This window comes from Notamacropus eugenii, chromosome 5 (assembly GCF_028372415.1).
Source record: "Notamacropus eugenii isolate mMacEug1 chromosome 5, mMacEug1.pri_v2, whole genome shotgun sequence".
In the NCBI taxonomy this organism is placed as follows: Eukaryota; Metazoa; Chordata; class Mammalia; order Diprotodontia; family Macropodidae; genus Notamacropus; species Notamacropus eugenii.
This window is the reverse complement of record NC_092876.1, coordinates 23,840,153-23,848,364: the sequence shown is the minus strand read 5'-3', so window position 1 is coordinate 23,848,364 and position 8,212 is coordinate 23,840,153. Positions and strand designations below refer to the sequence as shown.

Sequence of the window (8,212 nt, the reverse complement as noted above, 5' to 3'; positions counted from 1 at the left end):
GGAGGGGATGTGTGCCCATGTCCCCTGCACCTTCAACACTGATGGATTCTTACTCGATGACCACAAGCCCATTTATGGCTATTGGTTCAGCTAATGGACTAATGTTTTATATGGCAGTCCCGTGGTCACCAATGACCCATATAGGAGCATGGAATATGGAGCCCAGGGGAGATTCCGTCTCCTTGGGGATCCTAGAATGAACAATTGCTCCCTGAGCATCACAGATGCCCGGTTGTCAGAAAGGTGGAGATACTTCTTCCGTCTTAACTACGGATCTGATAGATACCATTATCTAAATCAGTTACTTCACATAACTGTGACAGGTGGATGCTCCTCTCCTGGAAGGCTCCCAGTGTATGAGGCAGGGATGTCTGGGGAATGGTCTCATTCAGAAAATCCTGAAGCCCAGTGTGGGATGGGTGTGAGAACATGGAGGACACATGGGGAACTCACTCAGGAAAAGGGAAGACCCTGGGAAGAGTGTGAAGACCCTGACTAAAATTTCAGACCTGAAAAGGGGAGAGAATTTGGAGGGGACCTCTTTGGAAGGAACCAGCACCCCAGACAAGACTTGAGAGGTGCCATGGTTGTGCTGGAAAGAACTCTGGAGCTGCCAAAAGGATGGAGATTCAAATTCCATATTTCTAACTCATTCTCTTTGAGGAATTTTGACCTATAAATTTTCCAGTTCCCTCTGTGACTCAGTTTCCCTTTGTGTAAAATGAATGACTCATTCTCCATTTCCTTTAATTCCATTTCCTGTTGACTTATAATCTATGAGTGACTCGAGTTCTGAGGATAACAGAGGATGTCCAGAAGACTCTTAAGAACAGGGGTCTGAAAGGGGTCATATTATGCATGTAACACAGTGGGGCCCTCAGGGATGGGATAGGTACCAGCATTTGGAAGGATACTTGAGACTTAATTCCCTTCCCCTGCCCAAGGCTCACTGTCTCTCTCCTGTCTAGGCTTGATACAGAAACCAGACATCTCTATTCCAGAGGTGCTAGAGTCAGGGAACCCAGTGACTCTGAAATGTACATTTCCTTGGGCCTGTGGGGAAAAACAGACCCTTCACATTCTACTGGATGGGGGCTGCCCTCTCCAAGCCAGAACACGCTAGAGGATCCCACTCCTCAGAAATCTCCTTCATCCCTGAGCAACAGCATCATGGCACCTACTGCACCTGTGAGCTAACCTTTCCTGGGAGTCCATTTGAGCACAAAGAGAACCGTCCAACTCTATGTATCCTGTGAGTGCTGTGGCAGGAGGCCTACATTCCCCAAGTGAGGGTGTGAGGGAGGGGTGCATTAAGGGACCTGGGTCAGGGCCAAGCCCTGGGAAAACAGATGCTTTTTTTCCTGCACAGGGCAGGGAAAGCTCCCTCCCAGCATAAACACAGACTGGGATTTCCTATTTTTTCATGTGCCAATGTCAGTCAGGTAGGGTTAGCCTAGATGTTCTCTGAGCTCCTTCCACTCTAACGTTCTGTGATTACAGAATTCAATCTCTTCCCTGCCTGATGCTGGGCTGGGCAGAGAGCCCCACCCCCAGCCAGCCTGGTCCTTCTGTTGCAGATGCTGTGCAGAATGTGACTATCACCATGGCCCAGGACAACAGGACAACAGGTATCAGCAGAGGCCCAGAGGGAGGGGAGGGAGGGGACCCTGGGACTTCACCTTCTACTCTGAGGTTTAGCGTATATGTCAGGGAGAGGAAGGAGGCAGGAGAGCCAGAAACTCACTCTACAGGCTCAATTTCTCTTTAGCCTGGGCTGCCCCTCCTGTTGGAATGACATCAGCTCATGTTTACTCCAGACTTGAAGGGTTAAGTAACCATTTTCTTCCACATAGTCTCAGTATACAAGGAGTGTGAGAGTTCTGTTGTCCATTTTCCAGATGAGAAAACTGAGATTTATAGCTGTGAGAGGGTCTTATCTAGTTCACACAGGTCCCCAGAATCAGATAGGTAGGGATTGAATGTAGTGATCTCTCCACTGCACTCCAGGCTTGGGCTGAGAGGGAGAAGGCCCACCTTGGGGCCCACTTCTCAGGACAGTGTTCTGTCCACTGGACCTATCAAGGTTTCCCTGTTCAGGAAATTGAGCCAGCTCTCCATAGTCCAGACCAAACAGGGAGGTTTTTTCTCCCTGTACATTGATGTTGATTTCAGGGCTGTTTTGGGGGAGGGGATGTTGAGGGGTTTGTGTAGAGGAGGCTGTGGGGGATGGACCAAGGAGCTGCAGTAAGTGGGAGACAGGAGTCTGGCCATCCAGTCTGAGCCTTGAGCCTTCAGTCAGGGCAGGAGCAGTACTGACCCTGAGGCCCCAGGGCTGCTGGGTGTGGGAAAGAGAAACCTTGTGGTGACCGCAGTGGGCTCATATGATGTGAGATACAAGAAGCCTCACTGTGAGACATTTCAGGCTCCTGAGAACATTTTTTTGTTTCTATCTTTCATAATATTGTTCTCTTAATTCATTAAGTGAAAGAGAGAGAGACAGAGAGAGAGAGAGAGACAGACAGAAACAGAGAGAGAGAAAATGAAGCTATGGAAGAAAGACATAAAGAAGGAAAAGAAGAAGGAAGGTAGCAAAGAAAAAAAGGAAAATAAAAAAGAAAGGAGGGAATGAATGAAAAAGAAAGGAAGGACAGGTTGAAGGATGGAAGAAAAAGAGAAAACTATAGAAAAAAACAAAAAAGGGAAAAATAAATGTGAAAAGATGAGATGTAAGGAAGGAAGGGAAAAGAAAGGTAAAAATACAGGAAAAAGAAAGGAATATATAACAGAAAGAATGAATAAAAGGAAGGGACAAAAAATAAAGAAAAAAACATGGGAAAAGACAAAAGAATAAAAGAAGAAATGAAGAAAAAAAGAAAAATTGCTGAAGGAAAAAGTAAATATGAAGGAAAACAAAGAAAATGGTAAAAGAAAGAAGGGAAGGAAGGAAGGAAGGAAGGAAGGAAGGAAGGAAGGAAGGAAGGAAGGAAGGAAGGAAGGAAGGAAGGAAGGAAGGAAGGAAGGAAAAGGAGACAAACAAAACCCAATCGGAGGCAAAGGCAGGAACATGCCCCAGGCTGAGTGTGCCTTGGTAGCAGGAGAGGTAGGAGAGGCCTCCACGGTCTGGGGAGCAGCCAGGGAAGGTGCAGGGCAGGGAGAAGGGGCAGGAAGCCAGGCTGGACTGGGCCTAGGGTTTCCCTTCCTGCTTGGAGTCCTGCCCTCTTCCACTTGCCCCTTCCTCATGGGATTTTGGAGGAGTCACACTTGCTTTCTAAGCTCTTTAGGTCCCTGCTGGCTGCAGTGAAGGTGGAAAACAAGCGATCTCTGAAGTCCCTCCAGGTTCTCATTTCTGGGACCTCCTGATCTTTTTCAGTTTTTGTCCCAGGAAACAGCTCAGCTCTTGTTGTGCAGGAGAGAAGGTCCCTTCACCTGCTCTGTGCTGCCAACAGCAACCCCCCAGCTACACTGAGCTGGATCCTGGGGGACCAAACCCTGGCCTCTTCCCAGCCCTCAGAGGATGGAGTCCTGCACCTGGATCTGCCACACCTAGGCCCAATGGATGGAGGGAATTACACCTGCCTGGCTCATCATCCTCTGGGCTCCAAGCAGGCCTCCCTGAGGGTCTCTGTGCAGTGTGAATGTGAGGGGGCTGGGCACCATGGAGTGCCTGGTTCTTGGTGCAAAAGGGAGAGTCTCACCCACTAAGGGGAGGGTCTCCTGTGTCTTCCCACAGACGCCCCAAGGATGCTCAGTCCTTCTTGCTCCTGGGTCAAGGAAGACTTTTTCTGACTCCAGGTCCTATGCACTGTGCACTATGGCACCATCCAGCTGCCTTCACAAAGCTAGAAATGTTAGCAATTCTTATCATCCTTCAAAACCTTGCTCATGCCTCTTCTTTAATTTCTCTATATGTATCTGAAAATGTCCAGTTGGCATTATGGTGTTGAGAAGACTCAAAAGACATAATTTTTGTTCATTTTACTCTTTCATTTGAGTACTAATGCCAATATTTTCATGGTCTTTTGCTTGTCTTTCTTTTTGACCAAAAACCATTCATAGTGGTGGACTCACAGCTTATTGTCCTTGGAAGAGCAGCTGTTGCTCCTGGTGGCAATCAATCCTGATCACTTAACAAGTAATGAGAGAATGAACATTACTATGAGAGAGTGGGCTACACTACACTGAAAGTCTTGGGCTACATGACTTGGGTCACCCATATCTGGGTCAAAGGGACTTCTCCATTTCCATATCACTCATCTGACAAAAGATAAAATCAACACTTCCCCAGATGTGTCTTAGTTCACACAATGAGCAGGAATGCACCTACGAATCCAAACTTAGTATTTATCTGATTAGATCTCAGTCATCCTAGTTGGACAAATGCTTTGGAAAGATTTCCCACCTGATTGGATTATGGATGAGGAAGTACAAAATGAGAAAAACCTTATTCCCAATACAATAAATAGTTATTAAGTACAAGAGAGAAATAATCATTTCTTGCAGCATATAAGGTGCTGCCCAATTCCAAATCCTTGGATTGTATCAGATCATCTCATTATTGTCATGCCCAAGGAAACAAGAGGCCAGGTCTGAGGGGTCAACTGATGCCCTTTTTGGAAATCCTGAAGACAGTGCATACAATGCAACAGATACCTGAGCCTTCACAACAGCTTTGACTTTTCTAGGTAGCTAGGTGGTGCAGTGGATAGAGCACCAGTGCAGGAGCCAGGAGGACCTGAGTTCAAATCTCACTTCAGGAACTTGACACTCACTAGCTGTGTGACCTTGGGCAAGTCACTTTACCCTGATTGCCTCACCCTGGGTCATCTCCAGTCTTCCTAATGAATATCTGGTCACTGGATTCAGATGGCTCTCGAGGAGAAGTGAGGTTGCTGACCAGCACAGCCCTTCCTCAATCAAAAAACAGTCAAGTGCAAGTCATGTTATCATTTCTCTGATAGTATGGTCTTCTTCAACAATGAAGGATGAACACACTTTAAGGTTTTCTAGGTGCCTGCAGGCTCTTTCAGAAGGTAAGAAGTGGACAGACAGATAGACAGACCAAAGGGGGTAATGGAGAGGGTGGGAAGGCCTTGGGACAGAGAACACAAAAATTTAAATCTCTACTCTAAAACTGACTTGCTGTGCATGACTTCACAGGAACTCATTTCCCTCTCTGGGATAATAACACCTTAACGACCTCTCTTACAGGGCTGTGGTGACAAGTAAATTATATCATACAACCATCTAGCTTTACAAGTGGGGAACAGAAGAACAGAGGGGAGATGTGATTTTCTTGAAGTCACAGGGATGTGAAAAGATAGAGCACAGATTCAAACTCCATTCCACCAACTACAAAGTGGGTTCTCTTTCTACTGCTAGATTCAGTGGTATTTTAAACCTGTGGAAGACTATACCTATGTGAGAATGAATTGATTTAAGATACAGACAGATGGGTAGAAAGATAAGTAGAAAGACAGATAGATAGACAGATAACAGAGATAGACAGATCCAGAGAGGTATATATGAATAGACAGAAAGAGATAGAATAAGGAAATAATATAGAAGAGAGAAGTTCAACATTCTGAGAATATGAATTTACTTTTTACATTTAATTTTTACTTTTTTCTCAATTACATATAAGTGAAAAATTTGACAATGATTTCAAAAAAATTGAATTATATATATCTTTCCTTTCACCTCTGCTTCTTCCTCCTTGAGAAGGAAAGCAATTTGATATAGATTATACACGTTCAGGCAAACAAAACATTTCTCCACGTTGCAAAAGAAAATGAAAACAAAAAAGAAAACCATGAATAGCAAAAATGATTTAAAAGCATACTTCAATCTGTGTTCAGATTCCAGTTCTTTCTCTGGAGGTGGATACCATATTTCATCATAAGTTCTTGTCTTAGATTGTGGTATTGTTAAGAGTGGCTAAGTCATTCACAGTTGGTCATCATATAAAATTGTTGTTACTCTGCACGAAGTTGTCCTGGTTCTATTTTATTTTACACCATCAGTTCATTTAAGTCTTTCCTGGCTTTTCTGAAAGCATCCTTTTCATCAGTTCTCATAGCAAAGTAATATTACATCCTGACCATATACCACAACTTGTTCAGTCATTCCCCAGGTGATGGACATCCCCCAATATCCAGTCCTTTGTCACCACAAAAAAGATGCCATGAGTATTTTTAGTAAATACAGACCCTTTTCCCTTTTTTTGGTCCCTTTGATATAGACCCAGCAGTGCTATTTCTGGGTCAAAGGGTGACATCACTTTTTTAAACAATGCATACCAATTGCATAACAAATTGGGACCAGGAATCCTCAGCTTGGCACTGGACCCCAGATACAGGGTAATGCAAATGTTTTTGCACTAAGAGATAACAGTAGGAAGAATACAGAAAACATGTATAATTAAATCATCTAATTTCTAATTTGAGGAAATGAAACTTCCTGAGTTGGGAGGGGGAGAACAAAGAGATGGAATTCACTGAAATCAGAAAAAGAGGAATCTCCTTGCCCACAAGTGTCTATATTCAGACACAGGAACAAGGAAACAGTAACTGATCAACCACTATGAGGCCAGTTTTCAGATAACTCATATTGGTGCTTGAGATATATGACTGTGAGAAAACTCCTTTCATGAACTTTTGGATCTGACTAACTTTCTGGACAGCATAGCAATGGTCCTTAATTGAGAATCTCTAAGCAGCAGGGAGAGGGGGTCCAGCGTCCCAGCTAGACAGCAATAGGTTCAAACAATGCAATGTAAATCCCTCACAATTCTCATAACTGAATAAAGTTTTCTCACAAGGAAGAAACTGGACTAGAACCATAACTGAAAAGAAAGAAAACTGAGCTAGGTCCAGACTTGGTCAAAAGATGGAGTTAATATAGTTCCTTCAATTCCCACAGTTTCCAGAGAGAGAGAAACAGAGACAGAAAAAGAGGCAGAGATAGAGGACACCAGCAGATAGAGAGACAGAAAATACAGTGCAATGAGAGTGAAAGATCTCCCCTGCCCATTAATAGGCCTCAGGTGGAGCCCATTAAGGGAAACTTGATTAGGGGAGGCCCACACTTTTTACTACTTTCTAATGAGGCACTGAGTCATGAGGGTCATGATGCTTTCTGGCTCCGAAAAGTGTATATGTACTCAGAGGTCAGGTTTTGTTTTGGGGTTCAATCACTGGAAGAGTGATTTAGCCAGATAAGACTGTGGATAGCTGTTAAAGAGCCCCTGGATTTGAAAATCCAGATTTAGGTGCTTCTGTCTCTGGTAACTATGTGTAGTCACACAGTTGAATCTGTCTGTTGATCTGTGATATATGAACAGACAGCAGCCCTGTCTGTTGCTATTTATTTCTCTGCTTGTATTTTCTCTGTTGGTATATGTAATTAAAGTAGACTGTTGACCTCTTAAACAGCTGTCTTTCCTATTAAAGCAGATCCAAGAATCTGTGCTAGCAGCCATCCTGGATATGTCAGTGTGGTTGTCTTTACATAGAGAAAGATAGAAATGATAGACAAGAAAGGTAGATAGATGGACAGATAGACAATAGAAATACACAGATACAGATAAATATAGATAGACAGATATACAGAGAAGGTAGACACAGAGATAGCCAGATAGATGGAGACAGACATCTACTCATATGCATATATACATAAATGTGATATATATATATATATGTATGTGAAGGTACGATTTTTTCCCCTCCAAAGGCAGTTTGCATCTATGCTTGTAAGCCTGCTGTGATCATCATTGAGTCTAACATGGATTTCAAACAAGCTTAGCAAATATACAAGTTGGTAGGGTGTGTCAGAGGAATAATCCATTGGTCTTGGAGTAGGGAAAGGAGGGTTTTAGGTCTGATCCTGCCACTGACTCAGGGTGGCTTCATGCCACGACTCTTCCCTCTGTTCACCAGTTTCCTCCTTTGTTGGAACAGAGATCTGGGAGTGGGAGCGCCAGAGAGGGGAGTTAAGGAGGGATAGTGCCACAGCAATCCAGTAGGGATGTATGAGTCTCACCAAGGAAGGGAGAACTCATCCTTCAAGGAATCTAAGGTCTGCATGTGAGATCCCTCTTTCAACACGACCCACTTTCAATTCCTTTCTATAAGCACACTTGAAGTCAGGGTTTTTAAGCTACAGCTCTGTGGATAGATTTTAAGGGTTCAAGAACTCAGAGGGAGAAAAGAATTAC

General features: G+C 43.9%; 1 pseudogene; it reads left to right on the top strand.

Moving 5' to 3' along the window:
* The first annotated feature begins 928 nt into the window (after positions 1–928).
* On the top strand, positions 929–5,982 carry LOC140507419 (sialic acid-binding Ig-like lectin 7; annotated as a pseudogene).
* The last annotated feature ends 2,230 nt before the right edge of the window (positions 5,983–8,212 follow it).